Source organism: Daphnia pulicaria, chromosome 5, assembly GCF_021234035.1.
Source record: "Daphnia pulicaria isolate SC F1-1A chromosome 5, SC_F0-13Bv2, whole genome shotgun sequence".
NCBI lineage: Eukaryota > Metazoa > Arthropoda > Branchiopoda > Diplostraca > Daphniidae > Daphnia > Daphnia pulicaria.
In genome coordinates, this window is record NC_060917.1 from 3,962,603 (window position 1) to 3,979,301 (window position 16,699).

Below are 16,699 nucleotides of genomic sequence, written 5' to 3' on the forward strand. Positions count from 1 at the left end.
ACATTTTAATAATTCGTACCGTACCCAAATAGCAGTTCACTACCGTTAAGTTTAAATTGTGGTCGGCGAGAAGAAAACAGTATTCCACTATTGGTTACGTAAGAATTATAGATTTTCAACAAAGAATGTAGTAACAGTTAAAGTGTAGAAATTATCATTGAGATAGAGAGTATAGTTTTGCAGTAATGAATAATAAATTTTCTTAATTTATGAGGAGGGGTTGTGAAATGTGAACTTATGTTGTAGAGGATATCAGCCAGGGGTAAATGGAGCCACTTGAATAGGTATCGAACTCTTCTTGAGTAGCAATTATCTGGGATCAATGCATCATAGCAATTTAAATACAAACTTCCAAGTAAATAGTGATAGTCATCCAAAATAGCTACGTACGTGGATGTTATGACAGTAAACCTCTCTCGAGTAAGTCGGTAACCATTCAGTGTCTTGCCATGAAGAAGGAAAGGGTCCTGCTAGAGAAAAATCTCAATCACTTTTATTTATATCATGTCGGTCCCCTGCATTTCATGTTGTCTTTGTTTTTCATTTGACTTAAATTGATATTGGGAAGAATAATGTAATTATATTTTCCTCAGCGGCATCAGTACCCTTATGTAATAACCCCAAAAGTTTCCCTCTGTTACTGACTCAAATATCAGATGAATCTTCTATAGTCAATCTTCTACAGCACGAGCAACAAAATTAGATGGACTTAGACCATGGACTACTTTATTTTAATGGACTGGACTCTTGTAGAAATCATCAAAGAGTCCAATCCATTAATATAGAGTAGTCCATGCTTAGACTTGTGCAACTCTTGATAATGTTTATTCATTAAGTAAAAATTAAATTTTCTTTCAATTTTAACATTGCATTATGTATCTTTGTCAAATAATTCAGCAGCCAGGAAGAAATTGACGATGAGGAAGAAATTATTGTCGGGAATGACAGTAAAAGTAGCAAAAGTTTAAAGTTGATTAAAATTAAATTGCCTAGTTTTTGTCGTAAAACACGCTAATGATTCGTTACATTTTAGGCAACAACAAATCCCTTCTAGAACACGATGAAGAATTTACTAAAAACCTCTAGACTAACACTTCAACTTGACGAAGAAATTACTAGAAATGTACGATTCAGAGAGTAATGCAACAGCGCTCAATTAAAGAGGTTGCTCCACCGTAAGCGTAAGTTAATAAATTAAAAATTTTCCACAAGTTGACAAAAAAAAAAATTCATGGCCTTAAACCAGGTCAAACCACATCTGAAACTCAGTGATGACGGCGTTTTATGAACGTATCAACTGCCCATCCCCTGATGACCGCACAATCAGGGCTAGCTCTAGCACAACCTGCTGCACCCATCAATGGGAACTCGCGATTACGAGGAACTACGCAACTTATGCGGCAGTAGCAGACCCACAACAGCTCCTGGCTGTTAAAAGTCTGTGGCCCTTACGTAAGTCCGCAACTTTTATTAAATTATCAAGAAATGGGGATAAATAGTTTAGACCAAGATTTAGCTTTTCATTTAACGGTAGTATCAGTTACACCTAGTAAAAGATTTTTGTACTGAACAATAGTTATCCGTCGATTGCTTTCTGTTTATGCTTCTCTTTTTATGAAAGGGGAGTGGCTGACGTCGTTGTTGGCATCAAGGCATGGTATTTGTTTCTTCAGAAGGTTTTCTTAATTTAATTTTGAAGCTGTTAATAATAATCGTTTTTAAATTATTTTTTTGGATCCAGACCTAAAACATGTGTTGAGCGAATTTGATGCGTAAGTTCGAACTCCTCTGTGCGTGTCCCGTTGAGAAGAAATGGTGACCAAAGCCGAAAACATGGGCGTAGATGATAAAAAAAAAACAGTCAGGTATGTCAACCGTCACAGACATAGAAGAGTACCTAATTTCTTTGAACTTAAGTACTAAAAAGCGTATACTACCTGCTAGATTATTACACTTTTGTCATTTTAACTGTTTTAACCAGAATTATGGAGCTTCAGTTTTGGCCATTGTAAGTTTCTTCAACATGCTGGTTGGTAGATCTCAAGAGAAGTAGAAGTACTGCAGACAAGGAACATCATTGATGGCATTGGATATAGGAATGAGTTTTGAGATCCAGGAAAACAGTGAAATTCTCTTGCTCAATGATATCAATTGGGCTAGGTAGTAAAGTCAAATTAAGTTATATTGAATTTTCATTGTTAAAACAGTGAATCTTTCCCATTAGTAGTTTACTCCTGTCGTGTCTTTGCTACCACTACCACACATATCATTTCATGAATTCATGCATCACATGTTGAGATAATCCGTCATTTTAAAAGAGTCGCTGTTCGAGAATGTATAGACTTTAGATCTAATGTATAGATCGTATACGTTATCATTGCGGGGACCCTCCTTATCTCACTCTTTTAAAAGGTAACTCCTGCTTTTGATCTTTAATGTTATTAAATATACATTTTTTGGTGTGATCTACACTTTACAGGTAACATAACCTTCAATTTATGCTTGGCAGTTTTATCTGATCACGTGGCCTCGCCGAAACTGCATATAGTACATTTCCCCAAAATGTCGTCTGTCTCTTGCTGCACATACCGCCTGTTCGTTTCGTCACATGCAGCAACAATCCAGAACAGAAAAAGTAATTATGTTAAACTTATTAACCCTGAGGTTACACATTTAGTTATTTGATGACTTATTTTCTGATAGAAATTGAGTTTTTTTCTCTAAGTAGGAATACAGCTTTTTAAGGTATGAGCTTCTCAGTCCAACGTGCATTGTTGTAGTTGCAGTAAGCTGGCAGGTGATCTTCTTGCAGTTTTGCTTGCTATCTGTACAGCTTGTACCTTTCGTCACATGCAGCAACCCTTCAGAACAGTTTAAAATAATGGAGTTGGTCTGGTGTTTATGGTAAGGAACTCATTTACTTAGTTGATGTGTAGTTTTTTGCTTTATATCTGTTGACTTATCAGTTGAAACCATTTAAATAAATTTGGTGAATTGCCATTTGGTGATTTGTTTGTAATGCAACAGTAATTCCTAGAGATTGCTTAGTTAAACCATGCTTCTGTAATTTTTCTTGTCACACATGACTTTATTTTCAAATAGTAATTGATTTTTTTATCCAAGTAGGAATACAGCCTCTTAAGGTCTGACTGAGCCTCTCAGTAGGATGTGTACGCGGATTTGTTGCAGACAGCTGGCGAAAGGTGTTCTTCTTGCTGGCTTGCTTTCTTCTTACAGTTTGTAGCTCTCGTCACATTCAAAAATACTTAAGAATAATTTAAAGTAATAAGTTTTTAAAGTTGATAAGCTTTTTATGGTAACTTACCTTAACTTATCATTACTAAATTTAAGTAGCCTTACCAATGGTAACCTTACCTTAAAATTAGTTGATGTAAAGTTTTTCCTTTTTATCTGTTGACCTCTCACAGTCAAAACATTTCTAAAGGATGCGAATTGTTAATTTCTTTGTAATTTAAAAGTAATTCTTAAAAAAAGTGCCTAGTTAAACCATGCTTCTGTCATTTTGTTCATGTAATGCATGACTTTATTTTCTGATAGTTATTGAGTTTTTCTCCAAGTAGGATTACAACCTCTTGCTCTTTGGCTCCGAACCTCTTGGTAGCAGTCCAATGTGCAGACGGACTAGGTGCAGTTAGTTGGTGTACGGTGTGGTACTGTTCATGCAGACTATAGTGCTGATGTAGTTCTTACATTTAACTATGGATCATTCAGTCGTTCCTTAATGCTTTCACTAGGTGTGTAAAATTCTGTCTACCAGGTGGCGAAGTGTCTTTTCGTGAGTGAAAATGAGGTGACAAAATTCCGACATTTGCTTTGAAAGCAGTGGACTGGAATGTGTTGCTGACGGTATTTTTCGCTTTTACATTTAAGAACGATTGAGGTATTCCGACGCCATATTTCGACCAAGCTGAATCGAAAGTGAACAACTCTAAAGCAAGTAAGTGAATTATGGAAGTTTTTACTTTTGTTTAGTCCCTTTCATGATCTACTTGAATTTATTTTGTAAATGTTTTTCGAAGATCATGCGTTTCTCCACGTGGTCGCTGCCGTGTCATGTAGATGCGTCTTTGAGAGGGTTTCTCCTATATCGCAAGACAAAATTGTGATGAAAACAGGAAATCTGAAATGGTAAAGATAATTGAAAGATAAATCAAGTTAGTAAGCATTATGCTCTTGATGTTAGACAAGTAACCTAGATATTTCATGCATCAGACAGCTTTTGTGGAAAGTTCTTTTAATGAGTCAAATTAGGAAAAAGCAGTTCTGTCATTATTAAAAACTTGAAATGAAGTCTTCATGATGTGATTGTTGGCTATTTTCTTGATTGGGTTTTCTCTAGTTTATTCTAAATTTGAAGTAAATCACTGCCGTAATTTCTAATTGGTTGAGCAGTTTTAATTTATGTAAGCTAAAGTTAAATATTACTTCAATTTGTTTGTTTTGCGTTGTGAAATTTACCATGGTTTATTTTTCGTATTTCAAAATGTTTGATTCATTAATGTTGTTTTGCCTTGTAGGATTTCATGATCAGTTTGATTTTGGAGCTGTTTATGGTGTTGCTGCGTGGTGTGCAGTGGTTTCACAATCATTTTCCAGTTGGCCGATGCACTTGAATGGAGTTTGTGCAGACTTGCAATTCAACATCATACCCCAATGTGTTATTTGCCTATGGTTGTGTCCGTGCTGAGATGAACAGTTAGTGGAAAAATTCTATGTTGCTTTATAGTTGTCGGACATATTTTATCGGCTGCATTGTGTCTATATGTTATTTTCTGCTACCTGTACCGGCGTTGAGGTAATGTTTGTTGTACATTCTCATTTTATTATTTACATTTAATGAAAACTCCGTTTTCGTTACAGTCAATCGCTCGCCGCCGTTCCATTGCTGAAACTGAAGAGACTGCTGAAATTCAAGAGACTGCTGAAATTTAAAAACTGATAAATTATGTAGTTGATTTTAAGTGTATACCTGACTTCTTCTCTCCCCATTTTCTTTAGTAAACAGTAACCAACCTCCCCCCTCCTTCTAGCTGGTTAATCACCCGATGTGATAATGCGGAAATAATAATGTGGGAAATTTGGAGGGCTATGAGGGAAAGTCTTCTATGATAATTTGCTCCCTTAATATTTGTTTCAGAACTCCACTTTTACAATTATACAAGTTTTGTCTTATAATTAATTGCTCCCTCAACAATCCTATATCTGCAAACTGTTGTCCTACAAAACCTTACCTTATATAACTAAATACTAATAAAAAATAAACCCACAACAAATAAAACCGTAAATGGAAAAATTTATTACGAGTTTTATATTGCACAAAATTACAGAAAAGAAGGGAGTCCAGATATTCATAGTAATTTATCAAACAATTATACAATATATCAATCTTGAATTACAGCATTCTCTTGTTAATTTTCATCACCAGTGGATGATGTCCATGTCCATGACAAGCAGCGATGAATTACCCTGTAAGCAGAATGAACATTTATTTCGATGGCAATAAACAAAAATATTCAAACAAGATTGTAGCGACAGAAAGCAATACCTCAAATCAAGAGGGTCAAGTAAGGAAGTAAAAAGGGAGATTCAAGGGTAGCAGCCAACAGGTTACCAAACAAGGGATCTTGTTGACTTTGTACCTTGTTCTTTTTCTTCAAAGGACATGACTTCTCTTTAGAAAACTTTAGTATAGAATCAGCAAATATTTAAACAAATAAATTCATCTTGTTTATGATTACAAATGATTAATTTGTGTCATCAATGCTTGACGTCTATGATCTAAAAGAATAATTAAACAGTTATCAGTATACACATGAAATCGTCTCTTTAAGCATTAGATAGACATAAGCGGGCGTCCCTAAACTGCGAAAGCGAAACGCGAAACGCGAAACGCCTAAAATGCGAAACAGCTGTGCGAAACGGACCAAAAAGTTGGGACCCTGTTTCGCATTTTAGTCTTTGGGTCCGTACTAAACTGCGAAATCGGTGTGTGCGAAACGTCTTCGTAAACGTCTTGGTAGCAGACGACAATGGACGCCATCAACAAACAAATTGTTAGAGTTTCAATTTTTCGAAGCGACTACGAGTTTCGCGCACCTTATTATGGCCGGTCTATTTGTGTGTTGACCATGAATACGGAATTTTACCTTGAATGCAATAGGTTAACTTCTCGTTTTCATGTATCAATCAGATTAACATTCTTAATTTTAAGGAAAGTTTTAGCTGATTAAATTTTAGCTTCATTTGGAACATGGGATCGTGGGATGAGCTTTGATTTTTAGCTTGATTTAAGGCACTCATGCTGTAATGGCCGATTTTTCTTTGTGCACGTAGCCTACTAGTTGATTTAAATAATTTAATGTAATGTATGTGGGGTATGTAGTAATCCCTGTGCCATTATCTAATATATTATTATTTACAAATATCACCATACCGTGCTGCTCTATGTCATTCATTAGTTTAATCGTAAAATGCGCATTAAAACATAACAGGGGTAGTGGCCGAAGAAATCGAATTTAATTGCCCCCTACCTCCTTCCTCCTTTAATGCCTCATCATAGCGTGAGACAATGAAAAATGGCGGCAATCTCCGTCAATTTGGACCTCTGTGGGGAAAAGGAAAACTATTTGTTTCGCAAGATGTTTCGCTCTTTAGTATGCCCTCCGGCATTTGGTCCCGCGAAACGGTCCCAAAATTTTGGTCCGTTTCGCACAGCTTTTCCGCATTTTAGGCGTTTCGCGTTTCGCTTTCGCAGTTTAGGGACGCCCGACATAAGCCCAGATCAATACTTTAGACACATTAGACTGTAATGAAAAAAGTTCTATGACATGAAAAGTGAACTTACACATGGAACCACAAATCAGTTATCCAAGGTTCTCTAGAAGATGGAATGAGAGATTTTTCCATGCTGGGGTTGGTGATCTAGTGAATCCAATTACTCCAATACAAACAGCAGGTAATTATGATGAATCCTAATGAAAGATGAGATGAATAAATCTTTCAGGCTGAAACTTTCAGCAATACTGTAATTAAGCTAGTGTTGATTGTTACTTATATAATTTTGATGGTATATTTGGTAGAATACAATGATTTTGAACAAAATGGTTGACAGTAGACTGCACGACGGGCACACGACTCTTTCACGTTTTCTCCCGTAAGTTGATGAAAAACATTCAGGTTATCAACATTTACACGTAATAGAACACATCACCGACAAGTTACAGACGAAATCACTCGAATTTACCTATGAATTGACTGGTAATTTTCGAAAAAAAGACAACTTAATTTTTAACAACAAACCGCCACAAGTAAGCCCATAACGGACACAATCAACACGCCCTCTATTTGACACGACTCAAAAATCAGTTTTTGAAGGACTGGTCGTAAAATACTCACAAAATTCGAAAAGCGCATTTTATTTTCGCTTAAACCTAGATTTCAGTCTTGAGAACTGTTTTATGCAAATTTTCCGGAAGTATACCAAAGTAAGCGATAGCTCCTTAACCATTGAGCTGTCATCAAAACAAACCAATTATTCGTGATTTACGTGAAATTTGGTTACGATTGAATGTAATATAAACGAAATCCAGAATTTGGTCAAATTCGAGATTTTTCCTGAACTATAGTTCAGGATAATTCTCGAAACCGGAAGTACGCGTACGTAAAAAACAACAACATGAACTTTACCAATAATTTGACGACAATCACGAATATTTGGTTCTTTAGTGCGTCAAATGAATATTTACTGAACTACTGACTCATTTAGAAACCGGAAGTAGCAAAAAAAGCACATTATTACTAAAACTAACAAGTGAGCTTTGTTGCTGAAGCAGTAACCGACAGCCATCACACATAATTTCCTTGAAGTAGTTGCGAAAAATTCTTCAGAGACGTGAAAAATATACGTTACTAAACTGACGGAAAATGATAAAAGGCTATGCCGTCTAGCGTCAGAAAAAATAAACGTTTGATTTGACAGTGAAAACAATGTCCGCTCTAGCTCGATGACAACTTGAGTCTTGACACTCAATTGAAAAAACTAACAAACAAAGACAAATAGATGTAATACTCACGTTGTACTCCGACAGTGACTCTATAAGAACTGGGTAGACAATGGCGGACTACGTGAGGACGTGGCGTCTTTCATCTTTGGCATGAAGTACGGCCGCTCCACGGCGTTCATAAATCGTAACGAGGACACCCGCGCCGTCTAGTGGACTTAATTTTAGCCACCTATCGACAGCCCATAGCATCCACGGACGACTGGACGGTACGGATTGTCATTTGTCAGCTAAATTTTGATTTTTTTTTTTTCATACAAAAAAATAAAAATAGCATATGACCTATAAAAGTTAGGGAAATAATAATAAAAAAATACATTATATTACATCTACAAATACCCATTTCGTTAAGGTTTAGTTCAAATTTAAATGACTAGTAGCCTGCTTTTGGTTTAACAGCACCACACGTCTGAATTTCGAATTCAAACAAAATCAAGAGTCAAGACTGGCAATAACACTGAGTCACTGCTTGTCAACAAAGCTTCAATTGATCGGGTTGCTAGCTAACAACACGAAAGAAGTTTAGTTTAGTTTTTTTTACCCGGAAGAGGTCTTCGCCTTGCGTGATCCACTGGGTCGACCTGATTTTGTCAACTATTCTCTTTTCTCAATTGGCCGTAAAGACGAATTTCATCACTTTTGTGTTTCTAAATCTGTTGAAAGTAAAATAAAATGCTCATTACTTATGAAATCGAAAAGGATTAAAATTTTACTTATTACCTGGTGCTTTACGTAATTAGTATAATGGAGGTAATAAAGGTTTGATAATGGAGAACTTGAGCGACAAGTATTAATATTTACGGTCTCTTATTTTTCTGACGCATGGTTCTACTGATGGCAAGTGGATGGCTAGTGCACCGGTTTACATACATCTGGTGCCGAAATACTATGCCCAACTTGAAAATGACGTAGATTGGTAAAGGAGATTTTGATTTGGTGGGGGTACCACTGCACTCCTCCTTGATGATTCCACCAGAACCTTTAGTAAGTCCACAAGAGCAAGCCATAATAATACCGTTTTGGAGCGCGTGGAATAAGTTCTGTTGGTATACCTATACCAGTAGTAGCCTACTCCACATTCCAACTATAACAACTAAATGTTTTAGCTCTGGAACCTAAAAAGAATTAAAAACGATTGTTATTAGTAGCTTCATAATCGAATGAAGAAAACCTTTAAAATTTAAAAGATATTCTGAATAGAAAAAAAAAAACATGCCTTGATACCCATACCCAACAACGACGTCAACCACACCCCTTTCATAAGAAGTGAAGCATAAACAGAAAGTAGACGACGGATAACTATTGTTCAGTACAAAATTATTAAATGACTAGGTGTAACTGATACGCGTCAGTGCTTTACCCTTACCAACTACCGTTAAATGAAAAGCGAAATCTTGGTCTAAACCATTTCTCCTCATTCTTCCCATTCCTTGATAATTTAATAAAAGTTGCGGACTTACATTACGGCCACAGACCTTTAACAGTCAGGAACGGCCAGGAGGTGCAGGAGCTCTTGTGGGTCTGCTACTGCCGTATAAGTTACGTAGTTCCTCGTAATCGCGAGTTCCCATTGCTGGGTGCAGCAGGTTGTGCTTGAGCTAGCCCTGATTGGGCGGACATCATGGGCTGGGTGTTGAGACGATCATAAAACGGTCATCATTGAGTTTCAGAAGTGGTTTGACCTGGTTTAAGGCCATGAATGTCAGTTCTATCGTCAGCTCGTGGGAAATTTTAAATTTATTAACTTACGGTGGAGCAACCTCTTATTGAGCACTGTTGCATTACTCTCTGAATTGTATTCCTGGTAACTTATTCGTCAAGTTGAAGTCGGAAGGGTCAGTCTGAAGGGTATTTCTAGTAACTTCTTCGTCAAGTTCCAGAAAGGATTTATTGTTGCCTAAAATGTAACGAATTATTAGCGTGTTTAACGACAAAAACTAGGCAATTCAATTTTATGCAACTTCAAACTTCTTCATCAACTATACCGTGGGAGCCACCTGCCTCCTGCCCAAATTGTATAGTTCTTGACCAAAGACTTTTTCAAATTCCATCTTCGCCAAATCTTCAAGATACTGTAATAATCAAAAGATAGAATCCTAAGATGCCACTTAGGAAACTCTAATAAGTACATTATCCCTGAGGGTAGTACTTGTACTACCAGAAGGCATTAAAGTAAATGCGGGTGTCTGGGTGTGTAGGAGGGGGAGGGATGTGGGGGGAGTGTACGGTGTTCTGGGCCAGGCTTCCAGAACCTTTAATTCAGAATCAGAATAAATTTATAGAAATCTAAACTACTGCATCGATTTTCTTCAAACTTTTTGTGTAAACTTACAGTAATTTATCTCAGCGGATAGGTAAGTTTCGATTCATTTGGTAATACTAAATTTTATTTCATTTTATGCGGATTTAGTCATTAGCTTTTTGTGACTTAGGACAACCACAACATCAATTCGATTGTCTGTTTGTTTTTGTTGCTGATTTACCAGTTACCGAACGTCGTCATCATGTAGACATGGTTAGATTGCAATTTGTAATGATTAAAGTAACGTATAATTTCAACATTCCTGTTTCAATTCTTAGGCAAAAGACTATACTATGGATTACCTTATTCATCATTGTCATTGTAATTGTTTCGCATAGCTAAATGCTTCATGAAGGGTAAATCAACACAATATCATTTATTATTTTGAGTTTTCTTACGTATTTTGTTTGCCTAACTAATTTTGTTGTGACGCCCAGGAAAATGACCATGATTTTCATGGTAGTGTATCAAACCATTTCTCTGAGTCACTCACTGATTTTGTTGTGACGCCCAGGAAAATGACCATTAAATGGGTTTGCTTGATTTTCATGGTAGTGCACTAAACCATTTCTGTGAGTCACTCACTGATATCAACACCATATGATGAGTAGTCATCATGTATGGTAAGCACTGAAATAATTTACCATATTTGTAATGCCCTAACGATAAATTTTATTTTGACTGTTAGGCTAATGATTAGAAGTTAGACATGAATATGTATCGTCCTCACCTAAATTTGGATGTGCACATGTCTGTTTCAGAAAGAAAGTTAAGGATAGGAGAAGATGAGCACATTAGCTTAGGCATACCAGCAATTTTAAATCTACGTTGATTGCATCTGTTGGAAAAATGGAAATTTATTTAACATTTGATTTTAACTGAATAGTCGTATGTGTAATATTTTCAAATGCAATCATTGATGTCTTAAAATCTTCGAGAGCTGTGCCGTATCACGACAGAAATGTTTACCTAAATCACATTTTGACTTGGCATTGTTGTAATCATTGTAATTTTTCATTTTCTAATACACCACCGTTTTAACTATTCGTATAGACGCATACTCGCTTTTCCGATTGCATAATACTTAGCACAAAAACAATTCTGTTGCGGTAAGATACTAAGATCCTCTTTTTTCGCGCCTTTTTTTTGGGGGGGGGGGGGGAAGGGGGTATATGGGGTAGATATTTATGGACTTGAGTGTAGTTATAGCTTGACTCGCCCCGGAAGTATTCGTTCCGTGCTGTCTGTCAAACAGGTTGATTTACTTGAAATTTTGCTAAAAGATGCCACCAAAATCAAAAGAGTGTTTTTCAAGTCCAAAGGATAAAAAGCGGAGTAAAAAAACGTCAGCAGCTTAAAGCTACCAATTATGAACAGAATAACATTATGGATAATAATAATCTTAGAATTGCTCAACAAAATTCTTCCGCACTACAGATTCAGGTGATTAGTTTAATAGAAAATTACAATAAAACAAAATCTTACGAAATTCCTACATTTTAATTGTTCTGAAAATAAGCAATTTAAGCTTTTAACTGATAGCTTGCGCCATTTGGGTGGGACATTTGAATAAAAAGTTTACTAAACCTTTTACTAACCTTAAATACAATACAAAAATAAACAGTTATCGGCGGTAATTTTTTTCCCTCGAATACCCATGCATTGAAACCTATTCCATATGAAATGTTATTTTTATCTTTTTAATGCAGTGTTTTCAATGTCATTATATATTTAACACTACAAAGTACAGTAGTACACAGCACCCTTCGTAATTTACGCATTACTGAGTTGTTTGTATTATTTTACTTTAACTATTACATAGCTGTTTGCAATTGGAATTAGCATTTCAATTTTCAGGATTATTATCTTTACATTTTCTGTGAAATGTGGCAACTGGCACGGCTTGCCATATTCCTTTCAGTGGTTAAGTAAACTATCTAATTGGCTAATTGCTCTAGTTTCAAATCAAGAATTCTTGGGATTCATTTGATAACTTGCAATTATATTTCTCTGTCCCTTATTGCATTTCTGGCATGTTTGCACAAATGGATAACCATAATAGACACGGAATTCCAAAATCAGTTGACGAATATCAATTTGAATATCAGCTGATTTTTGCAAGACTGAAGCAGAGCAATTCCTGAAATGTATCAATTGTTGCTCAACGTGCGATATAGGGCATCGAGGTAGCATACGTATGTGTAACATGTAGCATGCTCCTGCAAGTATATTTACTTTTCATTAAAATAATCGTCATTACAATAGTATTTCTAAACACATAAAAATCAAGCGTTCACAATGAAGCACCAGTCCGAAATAAATCAACATTTAGGTAACCAAATAGTACGGTAATATGATGTCACCTTGAAGGGTTATAACCTCGTTCACTGTTTACACGATCTCTTTACCGACAATTAAAATGCAGCTGCTGCATCAAGGAGAGCGCAAGCAAGCATTAGCAAGACATTACCGGCGGGCGATTTGTTTATTAATGTGGGAACGAATTCATGTGACGCAAGGGGATGTAACAATACCAACAGACGCATGGGGCTAAAACGAGTAGGCGAGCGGCTGTTTGATTGGTACTCAATAACGCCGTAGACGAGATCCTGTATACATATATAATGTAACCAGACATAATTAGCAGGAAATGCCATTGATGTTGGGGCTCGATTCGTTGATCATCGCTTTTCAATTCAGACTGCGTGGTTGCATGTTTCGTGATACATTTATCTAGTCCACGATCGTCTATTACTTTATTTTGTGTGAGTCTAAGTTAACTGTACTTCTGGTAATTTCTAAACAATAGCCGTGATCCTACACTCACAGTGATGAAAAGAGTATTATTTATATGTGCGTTGCAATAACGTATCTACACTACCAATATTTTATTGTTGCCATCAAAGCAAAGCTGTATTGCCATATGAAACCGTGTTTTTGTTATGTCTACGATTGTATCAACTTGCGGCAAAAAAAATAACAGATCCAATATCATAACTGTCAAGCTTTAGAAGTACATGAAAAGTTATACTTGACGATTCACTGAAAGACACATTATCGATTTTCATTGTGCAATTAATGACATCTCTCAGTTACCAAGAGTATACTTGCTTTCACCTTAAACAACAACAAGGCGTTGCTTTTCACTGGCGTTGCCAAAGAAAATTTGGTTTTTCCCGAACAAAATAAAACCATTTACTCATTTGCAAAATATCTAAATCTAATTCGATCACTTAAAAGGCAAGCGAAGCAGCAAGTAATTTAAGAAAATTTGGCGAAAATATAACCGGGATGAAAGGGTAATGATAACGCCTACTGATAAATGTATATGCTATTCTCCGTCATCACCACTAAAACTGGGGGGCAATTTAATATGCGGTAAGCAATTTGAGGAAATATGAAGAGAGAAAACGGCGACACGACGATGACGTCTGCTAGATAAAATGCAGTTCTTCGTCAGCGTCACCACAGAAAAAAACAAGAGAACAATTTGCAGTTGAGCTGAATAAAATAAAAATGATCATAATAATAAAAACGATTTATGGTTGTGAAGGACATTGCGGCATATGAAATTCCTTCCCTCTAGATTGCGTCGGCTTTTTCCAAGAATGCGCCGCCGTACAAAGAATGCTAAAAATTAGAAAAAGTCGAAAGATTCTGACCAAACATCAAATTCGTCATGATAAAGCGCCTTCCTTTAGCACCATATAAAAAAGTAATTGGAAGGCACATCTTCAAAGTTAATAAAGGCAGGCTTAAAAATAAATAAATAAATAAACAAGTGGTGTCGTTCAGCACTGCTGAAGTAACACGAAGGAGGGGGGGGGGGGTATAGTTTTCGAGTTCCCTGATGTGATGATATGCCAATTTCATCTGGACGTCATTTTCGGAAAAAATATTCCGTTGTATTGATTACCGAAAATTAATTGCCCTCCTTAAATAAGGCGGGCCATATAGAGGAAGAAATGTAATAATGGTGTTTTTCTTAAAAATATCGCTCTATCAGAATACATAATCACAATTGATCCTCGGTAATATAACTCGAGCACAGGGTGTTATTCGGCAATTCTCATCAGTATGCTATGCGCCGTTCAACCACAATGCATTTGGAGTTAGTTCATTACGCACTATTGAAGTTTGCATCTATACAGTAGAAGTCGCTCCCACAAACGAGGTTATTAGGTTAGGTAAAAACTCGCGAAATTTTACCGAGAAAAAATCATATCTCTCGAATTTAATTTATTTGTTGGAAAGTTTGATGGCATTACTTGTTTATTCAATCTGCAAGTATCTCATCTATGCGTAACCTAGTTAATTTACATTAGTTCCTTCTGTTACGGCGCTATCCCTTTTCCTTCAGTTGTTTTCTATGTCAAGCATGACTCAAAAAAGATGCCGCTGATAAGACACGCTAAAATTATACCGCCTTCTATGTTTCCCATCTTGTCCATTACTTGGCAGTGCAAATAATAATCAAAGCGAAATACACTTGATTGGATTTTAGAACAGAAATGCGTACTGATTTTTTAGTTTTTAGCTATTCAAGGATTTAAAATTTTGTAACAGCCAACTTTCTTAAAATTGTTTTTTGTGTAAGTTAAATTCATAACTTACAGCCTAGTCCAGGGTACGTACAGCCCTATTATCGGCGTATAATTGGACTTGCCTAAAGATAGAAGACGCTGGTAGCGTACCTGATTTGTCTTCAAACACTGCCGCAACGTTGAAATAATTTTTTTGTAAAGTAATCGAGCCTTTTGCCAAAGGGTTGACAGAAAAGAAACGGCGGACACAGAAGAGAATGGGCCTTGGAATTACAAGATGTCCCCCCCCCCCCTTTTTTTTTTAATACAGAGGTTTTGTTTTATGGTATTATATGGATCTCCCGGCATTCGCCTTCAATCTGCTATGTATGTCTAGTGCACGTAGATCGGATTTTCTTCTCGGAGTTGCTTGTGGCTACTGCAAAACATGTTTGTGTGGCTCATGCCATATAGTGTCCACCTGGTTGGAGAATGATACCGTATCGTGCACTGGTATTTTGGAAGTAAGAGCCAGCAAGGCTTGTCGAATCTTAACAAATCCGATCCTTGTGCACGTCTAGCCATTTCATAAGAAATACGAGACATCATTTTTCGTTCATTTTTTTATGTTCGATTATTCGGCTATAAGCTATAAGGTAAGTACGGCAGAGGAAACTTTAAAGTATCACGATGACGACAGGTCATTTTCAATAGTGGTGTTGCTTGAAAGGTCCCAACTGGTTGATAGATGATTAAGATACCCAACGGCGAGTTGGGTATATTGTACGCGAACTGTATTTGCGCTAGTTTCTGCCTGAATTGGCTTGAATCAACCGTACGGTCGGGTGCGTTTCCATTTGTGATTAAAGCACTATATATAGAACGTAGAGGAATTTAAAAGAATCTATTATGTTCTCTCGGCTCCGAATATTCATGGAACGATAGGCTATATTACCTACGCATTTGCAGAAAGGAAAATAAAAAAGGTTTTTAATTCCAATAATACTTCGCGCCTTTTGGAAGAAAAATAAATCATAAACAATTTATCATCTTTTGTATGTATGTCCAAAGTGTGCGTAGCTACGCCCATCTCTCTATTTGACTTTTGTTTGGTCGATAAGTGAAACACGAAGAAGCAGATTTCATTCTACACATACGACATACCTGTGCCAGTTGATGAAGAAAGTTGGAAACGTATAAGAGAACAATCGATGCACCACCACCCATCAGTTAAATTTTAAAAATTTTAAATTAATTGGTCGTAGTGGAATCCTTTTTTTTTAAATTGCGCACTTACATAATCCCCAAAGTTAAAAGTGTGTCTGAGAGTGCTCACCCTGTAGTTTTTACCAGAAAACTGCCTTGTTACTGCTTTAATGACGTGTCATGAACTCATCATGCACCGTCACGCGATTCCCAGAGTCATCACTTTCTATTTCAACACAGCTTTAGCAGAAATTTCGTTGTAAAGCTCTGTAAGTCATCATTAACGCGCATTACGAAAGAAAGTATCACGGATGAAGCTTGCAATCGTGCATATAGGCTGTGAATTTTCAGCATCTTACGGCAATATGGTGACTTTAAGAGGACCATTTTTTTTACAGTCAACATCTTAATCCTGGATTGGAGTTTGTTTGTTATAAACTGGTGTCACAGAAGAATGTAGTTCTTTGGCGCCTGCGTCCTTCTATACCAAAGTCCACTTCAGCCCTACTCTGCTGATAGTCGCGGCCCTCGAGATCTAGACAGATTCATAGGATTCAGTGTATTCTCTGTTCAACTTGCAAGTGGTT

At 36.5% G+C, this 16,699-nt stretch overlaps 4 long non-coding RNA genes across 5 annotated transcripts; 3 read left to right on the forward strand and 1 right to left on the reverse strand.

Moving 5' to 3' along the window:
- The first annotated feature begins 1,843 nt into the window (after positions 1–1,843).
- Positions 1,844–4,722, forward strand: LOC124341476. The gene is made up of 10 exons (XR_006918299.1): positions 1,844–1,865; positions 1,982–2,160; positions 2,225–2,412; positions 2,480–2,635; positions 2,704–2,904; positions 3,127–3,236; positions 3,582–3,703; positions 3,756–3,958; positions 4,041–4,149; positions 4,539–4,722. It is a non-coding gene; the product is annotated as an uncharacterized LOC124341476 (long non-coding RNA).
- A 1-nt stretch (position 4,723) lies between these two features.
- On the forward strand, positions 4,724–5,318 carry LOC124341509. Its single transcript, XR_006918395.1, has 2 exons — positions 4,724–4,816; positions 4,882–5,318. It is a non-coding gene; the product is annotated as an uncharacterized LOC124341509 (long non-coding RNA).
- LOC124341589 lies at positions 5,295–7,456 on the reverse strand. The gene is made up of 4 exons (XR_006918507.1): positions 7,072–7,456; positions 6,866–6,992; positions 5,567–5,799; positions 5,295–5,487 (listed from the first exon to the last, which is right to left on the reverse strand). It is a non-coding gene; the product is annotated as an uncharacterized LOC124341589 (long non-coding RNA).
- Positions 7,457–10,217: 2,761 nt separating this feature from the next.
- Positions 10,218–11,429, forward strand: LOC124341544. 2 transcript variants are annotated; one of them, XR_006918450.1, is made up of 5 exons: positions 10,218–10,435; positions 10,514–10,596; positions 10,662–10,739; positions 10,821–11,006; positions 11,072–11,429. It is a non-coding gene; the product is annotated as an uncharacterized LOC124341544 (long non-coding RNA). The 2 variants fall into 2 exon arrangements; XR_006918449.1 differs by having other exon boundaries at positions 10,218–10,596.
- Positions 11,430–16,699: the final 5,270 nt, after the last annotated feature.